We start from the raw sequence: 22,528 nt of genomic DNA, 5'->3' as shown, positions 1-22,528 counted from the left end.
CCTGTGAGATACCCCGGCAGGGTATCCACAAGGTGAAAGCCAGGCATCCCGCCGCGAGGGGCCGTTGTGGAGATTAAGCAAGCTATTGCCCAGAGTCGCAGAGTGTGAACCCGTGAGTCGAGTAGGCACCGGAGCGAGAATTATCGAGTCCGTGGAATTATTGAGCCCAACCCCCGTCGGGGCGGGGAATTGAACCCTGGTCCAGGGCCGATCTCAGCTTCCGGGTCTGCCGCCTCTAACCCCTGAGCCAACCTTCTCCACCTCCACCCCTCGCCTTATGCAATATAATTTGTTTCACAGCATACGTAAGTATGTAGATTATAGTCTGATCCTTAGTCCAGCAAACTTTGTAAAGAAGGCAATTTACTGAGATGCATGCAGGGTCAGGGGTGTAGTACAATAGTGTTCTATTCAGCTAGTCCCAGGTATTTATATAGAGCAAGCCGTAGCGACCAAGTTAGAAAGTTCTAGTCTCTCCTGATGAAGTTGGAGAACACAAATAAGGTGCAGCGGTCCAGGTCACAGTCACCCATCCGGGTCTTCCTCCAAGCTGTGTTCTGGGGACACCATTGGAGCGTGCTGGTTGGCGTGAAGTCCCCTTTTCTGCTATCGTCTGCCGGCCTTCCCACTCGCCGCCATCCGTCAAGCCATTCCCAGGCGTCCTCTGGGGATAGAAGAACCATGATTTCCCTTCAGATTCCACTCGGAGCTTAGCTGGGAACAGCATGGAGTATTTGATACCTTTGTCGCGTAGGGCCTTCTTAACCGCTGTGAAGCTGCATCTCTGTGCTTGAACTTTGACTGTAAAATGTGGGTCTCTAGCGATGACCGTACTCCTGCAATAGCCTCTATGACGTCTTCAAGAGTGAGGGCTTTAGCCGCAGAACTAGACTGTACCGTTTTGGGGTCTTCTCCTGTTGCTGCCTCCACCCCCTCCCCTTGTTTAGTCCAGGCAAAGCTTTGTCAACTGTTTTTGAGTCTGGGATTTGAGTGCTTTAGTGGTAGCCATCTTTGATAAGTAGAAAAGAAGGGAACCCAGGGATTGTGGAGCACCTTGAAGGAGACATGGTGGACACACCCGTAGTAGCCGCCGCCTACTCGGAGAAATAGGATGATCCTCCGCCGCCCTGTCAGTGTTTCAGGTGTGACCAATAGAGCAAATTCGTCCTCCAACTGCCAGTTGAGCCCAGTGCAGTAGCAGAGTTTCTTCCTGTTTTATTTGTGACCTGTGGGGGAGGACCCCTCTGTAGCAAGCTGCGTGTTGGACATATCGCTGGTCGGTTCGGGAGAGGGTGGATCACCTCCCCACCTTTCGCGTGGAGAGATTTCAAATATGGCAATGTGTGGCTCTGCCACATTGGCGTAGGTTCGAGGAAACAGTGGAGAGTGCAAAAGGAAATTCTATCACCTCCGTAGTTCGGGGGAGGAAGGCCAGGTGTCTGCTGAGATTATGCAATCCCATAGGCGGCTCTCACTTGGGGGAGGCACATCCGTTTTGCAGTGGAGGCGTCCATAGGCCTCCACCCTATATGGCGCTGCGTTGAGTACTCTCCTCATATGGCGCAACAGACTCAATGGCAGCAGCTGTCCCCACAATATGTAGGAGCGTCTGGTCTGGCCTCGGCGGTCATTTATCTAGACAGTTCGCAGATTAGAAGGAGCAAACTGCGTCTAACACCTCCCGGGTAGGCCCCAATGCTTCCCCGGCCGCCCAATGTTATCAAGTCGACCGCAGGCCCTCGTGACGCGCATCCACCCTCCTCTGCGCTCGGTTGGCACTTCTCACCTTCGGGTCTGAGGGGAAGCAGCTGTTCTAGAGAGGGCTCTGCAAACCGGGCTCCGGTCAGGCAATCAGCCAACAGGAACGCGACTCTCTGCAGGCTGCAATCATGGGGTCGTGCACCTTCCCCCGACACAGCTACAGAGCTGCCGAGAGCCGTGAAGCTGAAAAGCTGTAGTGGAAATAGAAGGCAGGCATCGGCTTCAACGCAGTGGTTTGCGTCGTTGATTTGCACTTTAGGCTGTGCGCCACTGCCCTCACTATAGCAGCATCGACAGGCGATGCGCAGCGGGAGGTGTGCGAGCTTGGGATTCGAGTTTGGCGTTGGGAGAACGGCATTTTGAGGAGCATGGCAGAGCACGGCTTTAGTGTGAGGAGTTAAAAAAGCCGAGAGCCAAAAAGCCGAGTTCCGCTGTGCTGCCCTGGCAGGTCCTCCTGGAGAGCAAGCAAGCAAGGTGAGCCACTCACTGTATTGCCTGCCCCCACCTCCCCCAGCCGCACTATCCCGCCTCACCAAACAGAAGCGCAGCAGCAGTCCTCATTGAAAGTGCTGCCCACCATACAAAAGTATAGCAGTATAGCAGCAACTCTTCCTGACATCGCTGCCCATCCTCTCGATTACAGGGAAATTGCGTGCAAATGCAGAGGGGGAGTGGTGACTCACGGCTGCGAGCAGCGAAAAGAGCTACAACAAGGAACATTAACGACTGACAAATATTAGCTTCTCCCACCCAAATCCATGCTCACCAGCTCACAATCTAACTACATCAGACGTTCCGCACTTGCATTAACCCTTCCACCACTGCTAGGACGGGTTCTCCCTTTACTCAGAGATAATTGGTGATTAACGCTGCACCCTCTGATTGAGCTCCACCCACTGCCGTCGACAAACTGTTTTAAATGAACAGCAGTCATCTGTCCCCCTACGCTTGCCTTTTCAACGCCCATCCACACTAGACAAGATACTGGCCAAGATCAGAACACATTCTCTCCCTTCAAATTTTATACGCCGCACCAAATATTAGGCGGTAGATAACTATCTATTGCGCAGAGTAATTATGCGGACAAGGAACGCAAGTCTTCTACAATCCCTGCCTAACCATCGTCTTCACAAGTCCACACGACGTCAAAAAGCCAGGATGCTGTACCCTGTGGGTAAAGACAATATAAGACACGACATGTCGTTGCCGTACAGGATTTCACATGAAGGGAAACAATCAGGACAAGAAGGGCCAAACGCACCCCCCCCCCCCCCCTCCCCCCCCCCCCCAACACCCCCTCTGCTTCTGGGTCAGACCCCAGGACGGAGGTCACAAACACAAGCATAAGTACAAACGGGGTCACAGGTACAACAGGTAGCTCGTGCTACCATGACGAGATGGAGTAATCGATAAGTAATGCACCCCCCCTCCCTCAAGCGCCTTGAGACCCTCTGGGTGAGTAGTGCGCTATACAAATTTCTGAACTTGAACTTGAACAACGGAGCGCGTAACAATAATACAAATGATGGTATCAGCACTTGCACTCGTAGCAGCAACGGCCGCAGTCCCAAAGGCACTAATGACATTAGGAAATACTTTCCACAATACTTAAAACAAGGCAATTTTAGTGTCCATGGAATATTGATCAATACACCCCCGGATATCTTCAGCTCTGGCAGAAAGATCTCTCGTGCCAAGTGGCAATTTGAACTACGCACAAGGCTCACAGGCCCACGAGCTCGACAATGACAACACACATACCTCGCCCACGGTGGACACAAAGGCCTACAAGGACCATCAAACGGCACTTACACCTAACGGTGTATGGGAGAAACTCTCTACTCAAGTAAGCAGCCAAGAAGGCCGACCTCGCGGGGAGCATACAAGCATGGTTTCGCACATCCACACCACAAAAACAAATAGGATCGAGGAGGGACAGGTCTTAGGCGGCAATTCCACTAGGAACCCAAGTGTGCCTCTTATAACCTTCACGGCCCCTTTTAACACACCTAACCCCGCCCAGTCGCCAGACCCAGACCTCGAAAATCCAAAAGTATGACTATATCCCGAATACATCTCGCAAGGGAGCTGGGTCATTCTCAATAGAGGGAACCTTCTGAATCTCTGCAAAAACATCCCCGGCGTGGAAAACATAAAATCAACAGACATTGAGAGGGTGACTTTTTCAGGACCAGGGCCCAGCGAGCATAACGAAACAACTGAGATAACTTTTGCCAATTTCAATATAGCGAATTCATTGAAGGGACATAAAATACAACTGGATAATTGGGGAATAAAAATCAAGTCCCCACCATCGATAAAATATCCAGAGATTTTGAAAGAAAAAAATTGCCAGCAGGCAGATGACGACCCGTTGGACGGAAAAACATCAATCCAATTCATTCCGCCACCGGATCCTTTTTGCATGGCTCATTAGGTGGCACACACGCAATACAGCTGAGCAACAATTTAACAATTTAATTCAAATCTCTAAACATACGGAAGGAGGCAGCCGCTCCTGCTCAATCATGGGGCAGGGAAGCATAGATTGGTCTTGGCTTGCCCAGGCCTTAAATTCCACTTCCTAACACTAACACTGGCTATTCGCCGAATAATCATCTGTTAATACCAAAGAATACTCTGGGCAAGAATAGGCAATACGAGCCAGTTTCACCAAATCCCAGCAGCAGCCATGAGCCGGGCAACCATTCAGCATCAGCAAATTCCAACTTTGGCCAGCCTAATCACAACACTCCAACGAACAATCTAATTATCAACACAGTGTCTTGGAATGTCGCAGAGATACACAAAACCTTGCAAAGCCCAGGGGCAGTAGCATTCATGGCTGGAGCAGACATAATCTGTGTACAGGAAACATGGCCCACCTCCTCTACACCATTATGGAACTATGCCGAATACTCTAAACCTGCAAAAAAAGTCAACATCTTTGGGAGACCTTCAGGGGGCATTGCAATTTACATTAAGCACGCACTGAAAGTAAATGTCTCACTAATACAGAACACTTCAGACATGCTCCTGGCAGGCATTTTGAAAGGCCTCACTACGATTGACGGCCCGAGTCCAATTCTTCTCATTAACACCTATTTTAATTGGCATGGACTGGCTCCAAACGACAAATTGACCCACTTACTAAACGAGATCGAAACCCTATTGTTACGGTATGCAGGTATGGACTCGATTATTTTGGGCGACTTCAATGTGCACGAAATAGGGCACATAATTGACGAAAACCATCATAATGGAAGCACCAGAAGATTCAACGCCCTAATGTGAGTGTATAAGCTGGCAAAATCACACTACTTAACTATAAAAAACAATCCAACAGCATTGATAACTCCTACCTTCAATAACTAGACAACAATCGACTACATCTTACTCAGTGAACGCTTACAGAATCATATGTTAAGCTATAACGTTCTACCTCGGATTGAAAGCGACCACGCCGCTCTCACAATAGAGTTGACCATGAATGCAAAAAGTAGATACACTTTTCACCATATTGGAACTACAAACAGAGACGAGCAACATAGTCTCCCTAAAAAAATCAAATGGGGAATTGCCCCGTCCCACAAGTTTGCCGTATGAAAATCTACCTGGAAAGGCTGGCACACCGGCCTCAACGACCAGGGTAGAATCGGAAAGTGGGGCGAGCTTGCATACGATTACCCTACCAACTCTGAGGGAACAACAAACGAAGAGCCCAGGACAACCCATCTTACAAACTGGGATTCCAGCCAGCAATTAGGAATCCTCAAAAGCACTCAATTCCAAACGCAGAGGCTATCGGGAAACAAGATCTATAACTGCAAAAAACAATTTAAAGGAGGCAGCCAAGACCCATGCAAAACTCGTTTGGCAGGCAAAACGTGAAGCAACGGAGCAAAAATGGTTGAGGATTTTCGAGCTGCTTGCCCCCAGCAAGACCCAAGAATTCTCGCAATATATAAACAAGCTCAACAATGGGGCCTGTAATAGAGGGAACTCACTTGACGCAAGTACTTGGATTGCCCACGTAAAAACTCTCTATGCTAAAGACTCAGAGAAAAATCCAAGTAAAAGAACACCCGCTGACGAACATCCAAAGGAAGAAACAACGGAACCTATGGCCCCTCTAGCCAACGTTACACCTACAGAAAGAAAGGCTTTAAGAGCAATCTTGAAAAGAATACGCCAGAAAGGGGTCCCTGGACCGAATGGCCCTCCCAGGCTCCCTTTTTAGGGAAGACATCGACTTTTGGGCCGAGAACCTGGGCCAGTTGTATGCAGAGTGCAGACTCCTGATGGATGTCCCAGACTCCTGGAGGGGCTCCTTGCTACACCCAATCTATAAAAAAGGGGCAAACACAGATCCCAAGAATTATCGAATGATCGCCTTATTGGACGTGGAGGGCAAGGCATACGCAAGTTCTCTCCTCATGGAACTTGCAGATTGGGCCACCAAGGAGAATTTACTTCCCTTCTACCAAACAGAATTCCGTCCGGGAGGCTCAACCATTGATAACATCATAGCCCTATCATACATAATACAACAATCAATGGCTCAGGGCGACCAGCCCCTTTTCGCCTGTTACATTGATTACACAGCAGCCTTTGATGGCGTAGATCGTATAATCTTATGGAGTAAATTGACGGACTGGAACATCTGCCTGAAACTTCTACAAGCCATCAGATCACTGTACACCCAAACGTGGGTAAGAGTCAAACTCATGTAAATCAGCCACGGAAAAAATTTGCACAGATCACGGGCTAAAGCAGGGCTGTGTCCTTGCTCCGCTTCTTTTCAACCTATACACAGCCAACCTGGGTAAGGCACTGCAGGGAGCAAACCTGGCGACCCCTAGAATCGGTGGAACTAGACTCCCAATTGATTCAGTATGCAGATGACCTGGTCCTTTTGGACAACACTAAAGTCGGTCTTCAAAAAACTCTAACAGCATTAGCAGATTACAACGCCAAAAATAAATTGGTTGCAAATCCAACAAAATCGAAAATATTGATTTTTGGCCGCTATCCAAAAAAGAAGACAACAAAATGGAGACTGGGACCACTCACGCTATCCAGCACACTATCATATAACTACCTCGGAGTTTGGCTCAGCGAAACTGGCTGGCCAAAGGCTCATCGACTAAAGCTCCAACAGAAAGCCAAGATGGTCACTTACGCTATTTGTAAACTCAATGCCACTTTGGAAAGCCCAACCACCACGGCCATACAACGAGTCCTGAGAGCAAAATTACTACCCTCCCTCAACTACGGTATACAGGCGTTCCCAGGCAAATTGGGGCAAGATCTCAAAAAAATCAATTGCGCTGCCTACAAAAAGCTATTCTGCCTTCCGTCATGTACAAGGAACACTTTAATTTGTTAGAAATCTCCGGAAGAACTAGCAAGCCTGGCAAAATATTACTACTTAACCACCATAGCACCAGAGAACTCGATGAAGCATGTTATAAACAAAATTTTCACAAAGCCAGGCAACCCGTGGTCAGCCGCTTTGCCATCAGCCAAAGAGCTTTTGAATCTAGCGACAAAGAACTGGCACCCTAACTCAATAAAATACATAACCATCAAAACAGTATTGAAAAAGCAAGTCAGATCCTGCTCACGAAAACTGGATATTGAAGCTTTGATGGCCAGAGGCTTCCACGAGTCCCAAAGCTCTCCTCATATTTTAAATGGCCACAAACCACACCTTGTACAGTCATTGGGCGGGCAAGCCCTACAACGGATTTTAGCGGCAAGACTGCATGCGCTCCCCTTAAAACATCTGTATCCTTCAGTTAAAGTTAGACCAGCGATCACGGAGTGCTGCCTCTGTTACTACAAGCGTGAAACATTGTCTCACATCCTATTATGCTGCCCTGCCCTGCTGTTGATCCGTAGAATCTATCTAAGGCCCATTCTTGTCCAACTAGGTACACGTACGGTAAAAGACGCAGTCCTCCAACTATACTTGTTGGACACGGTGAAGCACATGGCAAACTTTGCCACATTTATCTACCAAGCGCGACTAGCCCTAACGGACAGGCCACCCATGGCATAACTTGACTTTTAACTAGTGGAAGTTCCAATGCAGTATATGCTTTCTACACTCATGTTGTTTTACTTAATTATAAAAAATGTCATATTGACTGTTCTTTTTTATATCGAATGTCCTTTTGTTGTATTGATTTTTATTAATCACTCAATAAATATTTTCATACTCATACCTCAATTTTCGCAGTGAAAAATGACCCTTTTTTGGCATAGTGCCTAGCTGTAGTTTTTGTACCCTAGCTCAGCCGGCACCTAGGGAAACCTAACAAACCTATACAGTTTTGTAAAGTAGACACCCTAGAGAATCCAGGATGGGGTGACTTTACTGCCTTCCATCAGGTTCTGTTACCCCAAATCCCTTGCAAACCTAAGAAATTGACAAATAAAACGCATTTTCCTCACATTTCAGTGATGGAAAGTTCTAGAATCTGCGTGGATCAACACATTTCCACCCAGCCTACATTCCCCAAAGTCTTCTGAGAAAAATGATACCTCACTTGTGTGGTTCGGCCTAGTGCCTGCGACAGAAAACGGCACAAAATGCAAGGTGGTCGCACCTCAATTTCGCAGTGAAAAATTACCCTTTTTTGGCAAAGTGCCTAGCTGTAGTTTTTGAACCCTAGCTCTGCCGGCACCTAGGGAAACCTAGCAAATCTATATATTTTTGATAATTAGACACCCAGGAGAATCCAGGATGGGCTGACTTGACTGCCTCCCACCAGGTTCTGTTACCCAGAATCCCTTGCAAACCTAACAAATTATTTTAAAAAAACAAATTTTCCTCACATTTCTGTGGTGGAAAGTTCGGTAATCTGCATTGTTCCATAAATTTCTACCCACCCCGCATTCCCCAAAGTCTTCTGAGAAAAACGGTACCTCACTTGTGTGGGTAGACTTAGTGCCCGTGACAGGAAATGGTGCAAAACGCAACGTGGACACACCACAATTTCACAGTGAAAAATGACGCTTTTTGGCAAAGTGCCTAGCTGTAGTTTTTTAACCCTAGCTCTGTAGGCACCTAGGAAAACCTAGCAAACCTATTCATTTTTGAAAACAAGACACCTAGGAAATCTCAGGATGGGGTGACTTGACTGCCTTCACCAGGTTCTTTTACCCAGATTTCCTTGCAAACCTAAAAATTGTAAAAAAAAAAAAAACCACATATTCCTCTCATTTCTGTGTTGGACAGTTCTGGAATCTCCGTGGATCCACAAATTTCCACCCACTCCGCGTTCTCCACAGTTTTCCGAGAAAAACGGTACCTCACTTGTGTGGGTAGGCCTAGTGCCCGCATCAGGAAACTGCGCAAAACGCAACGTGGACACACTATAATTTCACAGTGAAAAATAACCTTTTTAGGCGAATTGCCTAGCTGTAGTTTTTGAACCCTAGATGTGCCGGCACCTAGGGAAACATAGCAAACCTATATATTTTTGAAATTTAGACAAGCTGGGGAATAGAATACTGGATGGGGTGACTTAACTGCCTCGCACCAGGTTCTGTCCCCAAAGTCTTCTGAGAAAAATGGTACCTCACTTGCATGGGTCGGGTTAGTGCCTGCGACAGGAAACGGGCAAAACGCATCGTGGTCGCACCTCAATTTCGCAGTGAAAAATGAGGCCTTTTTGACAAAGTACCTAGCTGTAGTTTTTTTAACCCTAGCTCTGCCGGCACCTACGGAAACCTAGCAAACCTATAAATTTTTAAAAACTAGACACCCAGGGGAATCAAGGATGGGGTGACTTGACTGCCTCCCACCAGGTTCTGTTACCCAGAATCCCTTGCAAACCTAAAAAATGGGCAAAAAAACGAATTTTCTCACATTTCTGTGGTGGAAAGTTCTGGAATCTGCGTGGATCAACAAATTTCCACCCACCTCGCCTTCCCCAAAGTCTTTTGAGAAAAATGGTACCTCACTTGCATGGGTCGGCCTAGTGCCTGCGACAGGAAACGGGGCAAAACGCTACGTGGTCGCACCTCAATTTTCGCAGTGGAAAATGACCCTTTTTTGGCAAAGTGCCTAGCTGTAGTTTTTGAACCCTAGCTCTGCCGGCACATAGGGAAACCTAGAAAACCTATACATTTTTTAAAACTGGACACCCAGGGGAATTCAGGATGTGGTGACTTGACTGCCTCCCACCGGGTTCTGTTACCCAGAATCCCTTGCAAACCTAAAAAATCGACCAAAAAAACAAATTTTCCTCACATTTCTGTGGTGGAAAGTTCTGGAATCTGCGTAGATCCTCCAATTTCCTCCCACTCAGCGTTCCCCCAGGTCTCCCGATAAAAATGGTGCCTCACTTGCGTGGGTGGCTCAAGGACCCGCAACAGGCAAGGGCCCAAAACCTAATGAGGCAACAACAAAATTACTATCACAGACCAACCTGGTTTTGGAAGGAGGTTCCCATGAGTTTTTAACCAGGGGCTCGGCGACCATCTAGGGAAACCTACCTAACCCACACATTTCTGGAAACTAGACACCCGGGGGAGTCCAGCGAAGTATGGCTTGCGTGGGTCCCTCATCATTCTCCTACGCAGAATCCACTGCTAACCTCAAATTTCGCTAAAAAGAATTTCTCACATTTCTGTGTGGTAAAGTTGTGGAATCTGCATGGATCCTCCAATTTCCTCCCACCCTGCTTTCTCCCAGGTCTCCTGATGAAAATGGTACCTCACTTGCATGGGTAGGCATAGTGGCTGCAACAGGAAAAGGCCCAAATCGTACGGTGGAGACTTTAAAATTACCTATAGCAAAACTACCTGGGGTTTTTTTCGGGGGGAGGGGGGGGGGCACCTGAGCCCCGGGCCAAAAACTTATGGGAACCCCCTTGCAAAACCAGGTTGGTTTGTGATAGGTAATTTTGATGTCACCTCAGGTTTTGGGCCCTTGCCTGTTGCGGGTCCTTGAGCAACCCACGCAAGTGAGTTACCATTTTTATCGGGAGACCTGGGGGAACGCTGAGTGGGAGGTATATACAATTGTATTAGCAAGTTATTTCACAAAAATGAAATGCACTTCCAATAATTTAAAGTATGAGAAACTGAACCATTGACTCGCAGCTCGTGAGCTCTGAAGCCACGTCAAGGCACCAACCTCCATACAGGCCATTCATACACCTTTAATACGTGTGACACATTCAAAACATTCCCACCGCCAGCCGCGGGCCCATCACATTACAACACTCACACAAGCAGACAACGCCATTCAAGGGCCCATCACTTTCACACGCCCACATTCCTGACACAGCAACTACACAAAGTGATGGACTGCGTGGAGTGTCGCTCAGCTAGCAGTGTGTGTAGTGACCAACAGAAAGTAGCTACTCACACACTGCCAGCCGAGCGCCAGTCCACCCACACCACCATCCAAGCACCAGGCCATGCACACCGCCAGCCAAGCGCCACTCCACGCACACTGCCAGCCAAGCGCCACTCCACGCACACTGCCAGCCAAGCGCCACTCCACGCACACTGCAAGCCAAGCGCCACTCCATGCACACCGCCAGCCAAGCGCCACTCCACTCACACCGCCAGCCAAGCGCCACTCCACGCACACCGCCAGCCAAGCGCCACTCCACGCACACCGCCAGTCAAGCGCCAGCCTACGCACACCGCCATCACATTTTGAATTTTGTTTTACAAAACAAACACAAATTGCAAATAGATATAAATCTAGTAACACAAAATCTGTAACTAAATACATTGCACAAATGCCAACCTTAAAACAGAATACAAATTTTAAAAAACCCAGACCAGGCAGCTCATTTTACTACTCATGGATACTCCCAAAAGGTATTTTGTGTGTGGTTATCTCTATAACAAGCAGGCACACACAGCCCAGTGTTAGAAGGACACCCAGGGCAGAAAAGACGAGTCTCCTTTCGCAAACCTCTTCGCCAACAGACTCTACATCTCCTAGTGGGAAAGTCTTTTGTAGATGTGGGAGGAATGTAATCAGGAAAGTGGCGCTCTTTCAATCGAGCCACATCCTCCACCACTCCAAATCTAGGAACACTTACTTGTTCCACAACAACAAGGCTAGATATAACAGAGTGCTGAAACTGAAGAAATGTCAACTTGGACGCAGGAGAACACCCTTGAACACAATAAAAGCATTGAAAGTTGCTAAGTTGAAAAGATGGATGGGCAACTTCTTATACCAAACATAAGCCTTCCGAATAGCAGTGTAAGGTTCCAACCTCTGATCTACTCTGTCAACACCACCCATGTGCTTATTGTAGTCCAGAATGCACACAGTCCAGTCCAGAATGCACACAGGTTTGCTCCATTGCTGCTACTCCTGAGGCGAAAAGCCGGGAGGTGTTGTTTACGTTTTTAAAACCTGTGTTGTTGTATTTGTACTGATTTTATTAATACTTGCCTGACTTGCACAATTCCTGACTCCCATTACAGCTGAACAGTAGCTGCTGGGACTCAAAAGCCACTCGTTTCTTGGCGCCATTGACCGCCGAAGGGAGACGATAGCCACGCCCACCGCTTGTTGGCCACGCCAGCTCCGCAGACATAAATAGAGCGCGCTGCACTCAAACGCTGCTCCATTGCTGCTACTCCTGAGGCGAAAAGCCGGGAGGTGTTGTTTACGTTTTTAAAACCTGTGTTGTTGTATTTGTACTGATTTTATTAATACTTGCCTGACTTGCACAATTCCTGACTCCCATTACAGCTGAACAGTAGCTGCTGGGACTCAGAAGCCACTCGTTTCTTGGCGCCATTGACCGCCGAAGGGAGACAATAGCCACGCCCACCGCTTGTTGGCCACGCCCCCTCCGCAGACATAAATAGAGCGCGCTGCACTCAAACGCTGCTCCATTGCTGCTACTCCTGAGGCGAAAAGCCGGGAGGTGTTGTTTACGTTTTTAAAACCTGTGTTGTTGTATTTGTACTGATTTTATTAATACTTGCCTGACTTGCACAATTCCTGACTCCCATTACAGCTGAACAGTAGCTGCTGGGACTCAGAAGCCACTCGTTTCTTGGCGCCATTGACCGCCGAAGGGAGACGATAGCCACGCCCACCGCTTGTTGGCCACGCCCCCTCCGCAGACATAAATAGAGCGCGCTGCACTCAAACGCTGCTCCATTGCTGCTACTCCTGAGGCGAAAAGCCGGGAGGTGTTGTTTACGTTTTTAAAACCTGTGTTGTTGTATTTGTACTGATTTTATTAATACTTGCCTGACTTGCACAATTCCTGACTCCCATTACAGCTGAACAGTAGCTGCTGGGACTCAGAAGCCACTCGTTTCTTGGCGCCCTTGACCGCCGAAGGGAGACGATAGCCACGCCCACCGCTTGTTGGCCACGCCCCCTCCTACGCTACCCGCCACCACTATAAATTATGTGTCAATATCGGAAGCGCAGCGGACGAGCGCAGCGGGCACGCCGATTGCGCGCCGAAGGCGCGCTTAAGGCAAGCTCGTCTGCGCTCGTCCGCGACGAGAACGCGCTTAGCGCCACAAACCCTGTCCAGTACAGCCCATCATCCCCCGGTTACACTCGGGATGCATTGATTGATCTTCGAGGGTATGCGCATGAAGGTAAGCTCTCCTTCGAAGAGACTGCCTCCCCACTAACTGACTTCACACACAAGGACCTAATTGTAGGAGGCCTCTTGAATGTCAGATCCTTACCAAAGCACGCTACTGAAATTAATCTTCTTATAGAGTCACACCATCTAGATGTACTTTTTCTAACCGAGACCTGGACACATGCAAACTGTGAGACCGACCTAGCAGCCGCTTGTCCGCTAAACTTCAATATTCTTCATCTCCCTAGACCCAAAGGCCGCGGTGGCGGAGTTGGCGTCATCTTCAAAGCCTCGTGGCAAGCGAACACCTTAGACATAGATCCGACACCCGGAATCGAGCTCTTTGGTTTGTCTATAAACTGCCATCAAGGAGATACCTTTACGGTAATCATTTGCTACCGCCCACCTGGGGCCTTCTCTCTCTCGCAACAGCAAGCACTCCTCACGACTATCACCAACATGGCAACCTCTCATAGCAAACTAGTACTTCTAGGAGACTTTAACCTCTGGCCAAACGGCAGCCTAGACACAGGTCTAGACAACCTTCGGCTGTCCTGTGATAGTGTGGGCCTTCACCAACTGATAAAGGACCCCACTCACTCCGCAGGCAACCGACTCGATCTTATCTTCTCGAGCCCGGGTCTAACCCAAGTAGGCGACATCCTGCCTATGAGCTGGACAGACCACTCGCTCATTAAACTCTACATCAATAATGCCACAACAAGCAAACCCAAATCTCACCCGCCCCCACAATTCTCTTACCGAAATTGGAAAGCGTTAGAAAAACTCAGCACCTCCACCAGAATCTTCGAGGTAGAGGATAGCTTCGCCATTACCAATTTGGTGGAAGATAACTACAGATCCCTTAGCTCGAGAATCACCTCCCTTGCGGACTCTGCTGCCCCTCTTAAATTCTGTAAACCGAAAGGTAGAGCTCCGGCTCCCTGGTACAACGACTCTTTGAAAACCCTTAAGTCAGCCTGCAAACAAGCCGAGAGAAAGTGGAGACACGGGTACTGTAACAACAATAAAACACTCTGGAAGAAGTCACTCCGTGACTACAAGTCCGCTATTGCAGAGAGTAAAGCGAACTACTACTGCTCCACTATTACCAATGCGGCCAACAGTCCAAAAAGTATATTTCAGATTCTGGACAATATCCTACACCCTGACTGCGTCAAAAACCCCATCCCCCCTTCTCAGTCCCTTTGTGATAGCCTTGCTCAGTTTTTTACTGACAAAATTGAGACTATCATTAATAATCTGGTAACGTCCCCGTCATCCACTCTTCCCACCACCCCTGAAATCAACCCCACTAATCCTGACTCTCTGAGGTCAGCCTGTTCTCCCACGAATAAACTACTGGTTTTCCCCCTTATTTCTCAAACAGAATTTGAAATAATCGCACAGGGCATCACTTCCGGATCCCCCCTTGATCCTCTGCCTCCGAAAATATGGAAAACGTGTGGGCACGAACTGTTTCACACTCTCCGGATGATTTGTAATCAATCCCTGAGCTGCGGCGTCGTTCCCCGCTCCTGGAAGCAAGCGCTTATAACCCCGCTGCTAAAGAAACCCACGCTAAACCCAGATTGTTTGTCCAATTTCCGCCCCATATCACTCCTGCCTTTCCCGGTGAAGGTGCTCGAACGCTGGGTCAGTAAATGCCTCTCAACCCATCTCGAGCAGCACCACTTTCTGGACGAATTCCAATTTGGGTTTCGCCCAGCCCATGGCACTGAAACCGCGGTGCTCACGGCCATGGAGGAGCTTCGAATGCGCGCAGACAGGGGCCAAGCCGTGGCCCTGATTTTACTTGACCTGTCTGCCGCATTCGATACTGTCAATCATAGGATCCTGCTCGAACGGTTGAGAGAGGCAGGGATCGACGGCACGGCCCTGATCTGGTTTCACTCCTACCTTAGTGACAGAAAACAGGCCGTTTCCCTCCCCCTTTCCAATCGGTCTTCTCCCCTGTCCCTCACGGTGTTCCCCAGGGTTCCTCTATCAGTCTGATTCTTTTTAATGTTTACTTAAAACCTCTGGTCACGTTAATCAAATCACACAACATGACCACAGTAAACTATGCGGACGATACCCAGCTCCTTTTCTCTTGGGAAGGCGAAGACTCCATCCCCTTGCAAGCCTTCCATGACTGTCTAAGAGACACGGCAAGCTGGTTGCACCGGAACTCACTTCAGTTCAACTCCTCGAAAACCGAGGTGCTGTTCTGCCCTGCGAGTCGCATACCCCGCCCTCTGCCTGCTGAGTTCTGGCCCCCGGAAAACTCCAACCACCCGCCACCTGTCACCACTGTTCGCAACCTGGGCGTCATGTTAAACCCTCAATTGAACATGGAAACGCAGGTTTCAAGAACAGTCGCTACTTGCTCTGGCCTTATGCGCTCACTGCGCAAAGTCTTGCCTCTACTTCCACCCTCCGCCAGAGCACTAGTAGTCAGGTGTACTATTCTTAGTCGCCTTGACTACTGCAACGCCCTGCTGCTTGAATCTCCTGCGACACTATTGGACAGACTCCAACGAGTCCAGTCGGCAGCAGCCAAACTGGCTCTTGGATGGACCAGGAGATCCTCGGCCACCGCCGCACTGGCCGAGTTGCATTGGCTGCCTTTGAGGCAACGCATTGCCTTCAAGGCCCTCTGCCTGGTTTTCAAGGCACTACATGGGGTAGGACCCAGACCTCTTCAACGTCTGTTCTCCTGGTACACCCCCACCAGAACACTCAGGTCCACAACTGCCTGCCTTGTGAGAGTGCCCAGATGTAAGAAGGTCAGGATGGGAGGAAGATCGTTCAGAGTAGCTGCAGCCAAGCTATGGAACAGTCTACCTGTCGACATTCGCCAAATCCCTCATCTCCTCCCATTCAGGAAACGAATCAAAACATGGCTCTTTCCTCCACCCCTACAATAATCGGCCAGCCTCAGTTTCACCCCCGTCAATAAACCACAGGAGTAGCTATCAGCGCCAGGATACCTGCCAGGTGACAGTCGCGCTTTATAAATATTTTAAATTAAATTAATTAAATTAATTAAATTACATCAGCAACCTGACCCCAAACAGGCACAGGTGAAGTACTCTCATCATGGATGGTAGTCAGCATGTACACATCCCTCCTGTCCACAAATTTCACAGCTAGTAGTTCTTCACTACGCAAGGAACGGCACTGACCCCTCTGAAGTTTCTTGCAAACAAGCTCCTTCGGAAAACCTTTGCGGTTAGAGCGGAATGTGCCACATGCAAAAGTGTCCGCTTTAAACAATTCCTTAAACAATTGCACAGCAGTGTAGAAGTTATCAAGGTACAAATGGTGGCCTCTGTTGAACAGTCTTCTAGCAAGATCCCACACAATTTTCTCTGACACTCCAAAAGTGGACGGACAACCAGGGGGTCAATAGTGGAATCTCTACCAGTGTACACACAAAAATTAAAAACATATCCTGTCTTACTCTCAAACAACATATACAGTTTAATTCCATAGCGTTCCCTCTTGCTAGGGGTGTACTGCCTAAAAGCCAAACTACCCTTGAACAAAACCAAAGACTCATCAATAGATTTTTCTTTCCCTCGAATGTAAATCTCTGTAAAACGATCAACTATGTGATCAAGAACAGGCTGAATCTTAAAAAGACGGTCACAGTCAGGGTGACTACGTGGCAACGCCAAAGAATTATCCACAAAATGCAACATGCGTAGCAAAAGTAAATACCGATCCCGAGTCATAACAGCTGGAAATATGGCTGTTGCCATCAAGCCAGTTCGGCTTCCTTACCAAACCCATCAATAACGTCAAACCCAAAAACTTCTTTAGCTCTTCCAGATTTGTAGGAGTCCACCGGGTAGCTCTAGAGTGGGGCCTAAGTTTGTCACTGTTGTCCCTCAAAAACTGTTCAGCACACAAATTAGTCTGCTCAGCAATCTCACCCAAAACACATCATCCATAAATAACTGAAACTACTGTATAGGGAAAAAAATTCACAATCCACTCTACACCCTGCATCACCGCTAAAGGCAGGCAACACTGGCTGCACCATGTTAGGATCAACCCAAAGTCCAGCACTTCCAGTAGGAAGACTAGCAGCCTCAGGCTGCAATCCAGATACCTCTTGCACCATCGGCACAGCAGTATCCTCCTCTAAATCAGGCCCTTCATCTGCACTGAGAGAACCTTCATCATCCGATGATTCCATGTGGAGAGAAAACTCACTGCCAGAATCCTCCCCTCCCCCCTCTCCCACAGACGCACTTTCATTGTCATAATCCGGCTCAGATAAAGATTCAAGAAGCATACCAACCACCTGCTGAGCAGTCATTCTACGGCTAGCCATAATGATTACTAATAAAGATAACTTTGTAAAATAAGCAATGAACAAAATTCAACTTTTTCAAAAATACCTACACACTGCAAAACTATACCACTCACTTGCAAGAAGCAGTTACACCACATACTCTGCACAGACACAGTATGGATCAACAATAACCCACTAAAAAAATAGAGAAAAAAATACATTAGACAATGCAAAACCCATCACAAAGATTTTTTTGCTCAAAACACTAACTAAATATACTGCCACTAGGAGACCACTTACAAAAAAATTCATTCCAACATTACAATATTACTCATTTGGAGCAAATGCAACACAAATATTTCACTTACCCAAAAGCTGCAAGTACGCAAAACTGCACAAAAACCACTGTCAAAACCAGAAACATAAATCAAAAGCTTTACACTGAAATAAAAAGGAGAAAAAAGCATTACAATCACATATGCAAACAATGCACCAAACCACCATCCAAGCTAAGGGGTAGGTGGGCCTAAGAGAATATATTAAATATTCACCCCCGTAAAATGGGTGCAACCCTTGCCCTTGAGGCCATCCCCCAAAACAAAAATCAAATAAAACTCTGATGTCTAATGGCTTCTGCCCCCCTTGGGAGCAGATGGGCCTAACAACTTACTGCTACTCTGCCACCCAAAGAATAGAAATGGTCACAATCATCCTCCCATAAAGACGAGTAACCCATGTCCAAAGGCGCAACCCCACCAAGCTGCCCTCAGGGTGATATCAAAAGGGATGATGGACAGAGCGCTTCAGCAAATCTAACTCTCACCCCCATCAACTAATCTGCGTTTAATCCGTTATCATTCTTTAGCTCACTCCACCACCCGAGTTCTACATATTTAAATCAGCCCGCCCCCCGGGGGGCAAATACAGAAAAATTATGGTCCACCAAAAGGGGAGCAACCCTTGCATAAGGGGTCGCTCCCCAAAACTACATTTGATAAACTGGGCTCACTAAGATGGCCCCCATGGAAGTGACCCTTGCCCAAGGGGCCACTCCCCACCACATTGGCCCAATTAAAAAAAATAATAATAATTCTGCACCCCCAGGGGGGCAAACAACGTGAATTGAAATGCCTCCAAAACTACATATTAAAAAATAAGCTACCTAAAATGGCCCCCCATGAGAGTGACCCTTGCCCAAGGGGCCACTCCCCAGCACGAATTGTAACATTTATAAATAATAATTACATTTCTGCTGCCCCAGAGAGGGCAGACAAAACGAAAAACATTGCCCCCAAAAGAGGAGCGACCCTTGCCTAAGGGGTCGCTCCCCAAGACCAAATATTTATGCATGCATGCCTAAAATGGCCCCCATGGGAGTGGCCCTTGCGCAAGGGGCCACTCCCCAAAACAATGCACGATTTTACTTGGCAATTATAAAAAAAAAAAACACGTTTCTGCCACCTTTCGAGGGGCAGGCATCGATATATTAAATGCCCCCATAAAGGGGAGCGACCCTTGCCCAAGGGGCCGCTCCCCGAACTAACAAACACTGCCATACGCAAAAAAATTAAAGTCCCTGGCGTCTAGTGGGCATTCCTGCTGCACGATCGCACGATCGTGCAGCAAAAATGCTCAAAAGAGGCATCGAGGGAAAGGAGAACCCTTTCCTTTCCCCCGATGCCTCTTTAGTTTCAATCCCCACTCCCCAGCCCCCAAACTTACCTTGTTTCTCCTCCGACGCGCAGGAAGCAAATGGCTTCCCTGCGCTTCGGAGGAGAAAGGGAACCTCCAATTACGTCAGCGCGCCTCATGCGCTGACGTCATTGATGACGCGGGCTGGGGGAGGCAGGGGAAGGTCTTCCCCTGCCTTCCCTGTGAAAATGACATAGATCGGGCCAGCGCTCCCCCCGTGGGTGGTGCTCATGACGAGCACCCGAGCGCTGTATGCTGAGCTCGTCATGAGCAGACAAGGGGTTAATGCACAAGCAGCTCGAATTTCAGGCATCGCACGATTTCTGGATCGGTTCAGGAGGCGGTTCCTGGGGTGATCGGAGAATCTGCCTCGATTTTGACAAAGATGTGTGCGGATTCTACGGCGAGGGCTGTGGAGCCGCTTCAGAGAGCAACCATTCACGTCGGCCGCTAGCCACGCCCCAAATTTCATAAGTCTTGATCTCCGAAACATTTTTTTGTCATTTTGTAGTAATTATTAATCATTAATTCATTTTCACTACATTGATTTGGGAGTATTATCTGATATGCCGTTTTACTTTGCCAAGCAGAAACGTGCATTTTCTTTGAACGAATCCCAGGGTTAGGGTAGATTTTGTCACGAAAGGTCAGTAATAGCTCACACCCAGATAGGACCCGCCACCCTCACCAATAAACCACTTTCATACAAAAGACATTAATGTTTCTCTATGAATATGCAGTCCCATCTAAACAAGGCAGTTGGGATTTAAAATACAGAGTTGACTATGTAAATAAGCTTTAATTGTATGTAAATGTTAATTGTATGTAAATGTAGCTTAGTAGACATCTTGAAAATGTGCCTCTTCTGTCTTTCAACTTCTTGGCTCAGATTTACTAACATTGGCGCAGCACAGCGGTGAATGAAAACAACAGCGCTCGTTGAACGAATGGTAAAAATGTGCACAGATTAATTAAGAATCGAAATTTGCCTAGCTTACGTAACGGTAAGTTTCAATTCTATTAAGGACACGGAGGCGAGGATTATGCTATATCTTCCTTCGCTTTATTAACATAAAGAAACCACAGCAGCTTAGGAAAAGATATAATAAGAACAAAAAATGCTTTAAACATAAAGCATTGACGTAACGTTCAACAAAAAATCAACAACAACTCCCAAGAGTCTCTTTGTTATAATCATAGTCCACAGTCCTTTGTCACTGTTCATCATCCCTATATAACCGGACTTCCCATCATCTTCCTCCTCTTTTTTCTCGCAGATCACGCTTAAGCCTCATTGGTCCTGTTTAGCACCGTCGTTGCCTGCCAAAAAAGGAACAGCATCAGCGAGGTGGGCCAGGAAAAGCTACAACAAGGCGAGGAGCATTCAGTGAACAACACAGTACAGACAACGTAAAGGAAAACGCTTTACTTACTGCCATACGGGTGGGTAGAGACACCACCGTAGTCCGGGTGGGATAATCCTCGCCTCCGTGTCCTTAATAGAATTGAAACTTACCGTTACGTAAGCTAGGCAAATTTCGATTCTATGTTAGGACCGGAGGCTTCAGATTATGCTAGTTTAAAGCTTACTTACCACCAACTGAGCTAAATCCACCACCGGCTTAAAATAAAACCTCTTGAAGGTGGAATCCGAGGACCAGTCCGCCGCTCGCATAAGGTCCTCCAGACGAGCACCCACCGAGAATGCCTTAGAGGCCATGGCCCCCCTGGCGGAGTGTGCTCCAAAGAGAGAAGTATTGATGCCCGCTTCTTGCATGACCCAACGCACCCACCTAGCGATAGTGGGGGAGGAGACAGCTTTGTGTGGCTTCCGCAGGGCAATCAACAACTGACGCTCGCCCGGAGGGCGTAGATCCAAGGTCAGGCCCTCATATGCTTTGAGGCATTGCACGACACACAACTTAGGAGTGTCAGTAAAGGCTGGATAAGAAATGGAACGCGACGACGTCTTAGTGCGTCGACCCACCGTAAAAGTAACCCCCTCCGGGGAAAAAATGCGTGCAGAAACATCCAGCGCGCGCACGTCCGAGACGCGCCTACAAGAGACCAGACATAACAACATGGCTAATTTCGCCGAAAGCTCCTTCAGAGACAGATAAGAATTCGCTGGCCACGATAGGAACAGGTTCAGGACCAAATTGACGTCCCAAAGGACGGAGTACCTGGGCTCTGGCGGCAGCGCGAGGCGAACCGCTCGCAGAAGCCGGCACACAAAAGGGTGTTCCCCTACCGGATGGCCATCGATGTTATCATGGCCTGCAGAAATCGCCGACCGGATAGCATTGATCGTTCTATACGCCAAACCCTTGTCGGCCAAATGAGCCAGGAAATTCAGCACGGGAACAAGGCCGGCGACCATGGGATCCAAATCCCTTCGTAAACACCAACGCATCCACTTAAGCCAAGCGGATCTGTAACGCTTCGTCGTACTATCGGCCCATGCTTTGGAGAGCAAGTGCTCAGCTGACCCCGAAAGGCCCGGGAGCGTCCAGCGTCTCCTGAGAGCCTCCACGCCACGAGGCGGAGAGTGTTCTGCATGACGAGAGGGTGAGGTTCCCGATCCGGGCTCGTCAGGAGCAGAGGAAACAGGGGGAGTAGGATTGGAAAATCCCAGGAAAGTTCCAGAAGAACCGGAAACCATACTTGAGACCTCCACAGCGGTGTAACCAACACCAGGTCCGCACCCTGGCGGCGTATTTGAGCCGCCGTCCGCATGATCATGGAGAACGGGGGAAACGCAAACGGCTGTTCCCGACTCCAATCCTGCAAGAACGCGTCCGTGGCCTCCGCCAGAGGGTCCGGCCTCCAGCTGTAAAACCGCGGCAGCTGGTGGTCGAGACGGGACGCGAAGAGGTCCACCGAGAAGGGGCCCCAAAGGGAGTGTAGCCACCGGAAGACTCCCGGATCCAGTTTCCACTGGCTGGCATCCCTGAGATGTCGAGAGTGCCAATCCGCTACCTGATTGGACTGGCCTGGCAGATACTCCGCCGTCACCGCAATGTGACGAGACAGGCAATAATCCCAGAAGTCCTTCGCTAAATCCGCCAAGGCGCGGGACCGAGGACCTCCCAGGTGGTTCACATATCGGACCGCCGAAACATTGTCCATCCGGAGCAGGACACAGGCCTTGACCGAATCTTTGGTC

General features: G+C 48.4%; 1 protein-coding gene across 1 annotated transcript in view; it reads left to right on the top strand.

The window, feature by feature from the left end:
- The window catches only part of PHYHIPL (phytanoyl-CoA 2-hydroxylase interacting protein like), a 372,453-nt gene that overhangs the window by 279,289 nt on the left and 70,636 nt on the right, over positions 1–22,528 (top strand). The window lies entirely within an intron of this gene.

Source organism: Lissotriton vulgaris, chromosome 5, assembly GCF_964263255.1.
Source record: "Lissotriton vulgaris chromosome 5, aLisVul1.2, whole genome shotgun sequence".
Lineage (NCBI taxonomy): Eukaryota > Metazoa > Chordata > Amphibia > Caudata > Salamandridae > Lissotriton > Lissotriton vulgaris.
Note: the sequence above shows the minus strand (reverse complement) of the source record. Positions and strands in the feature narration are given on the sequence as shown.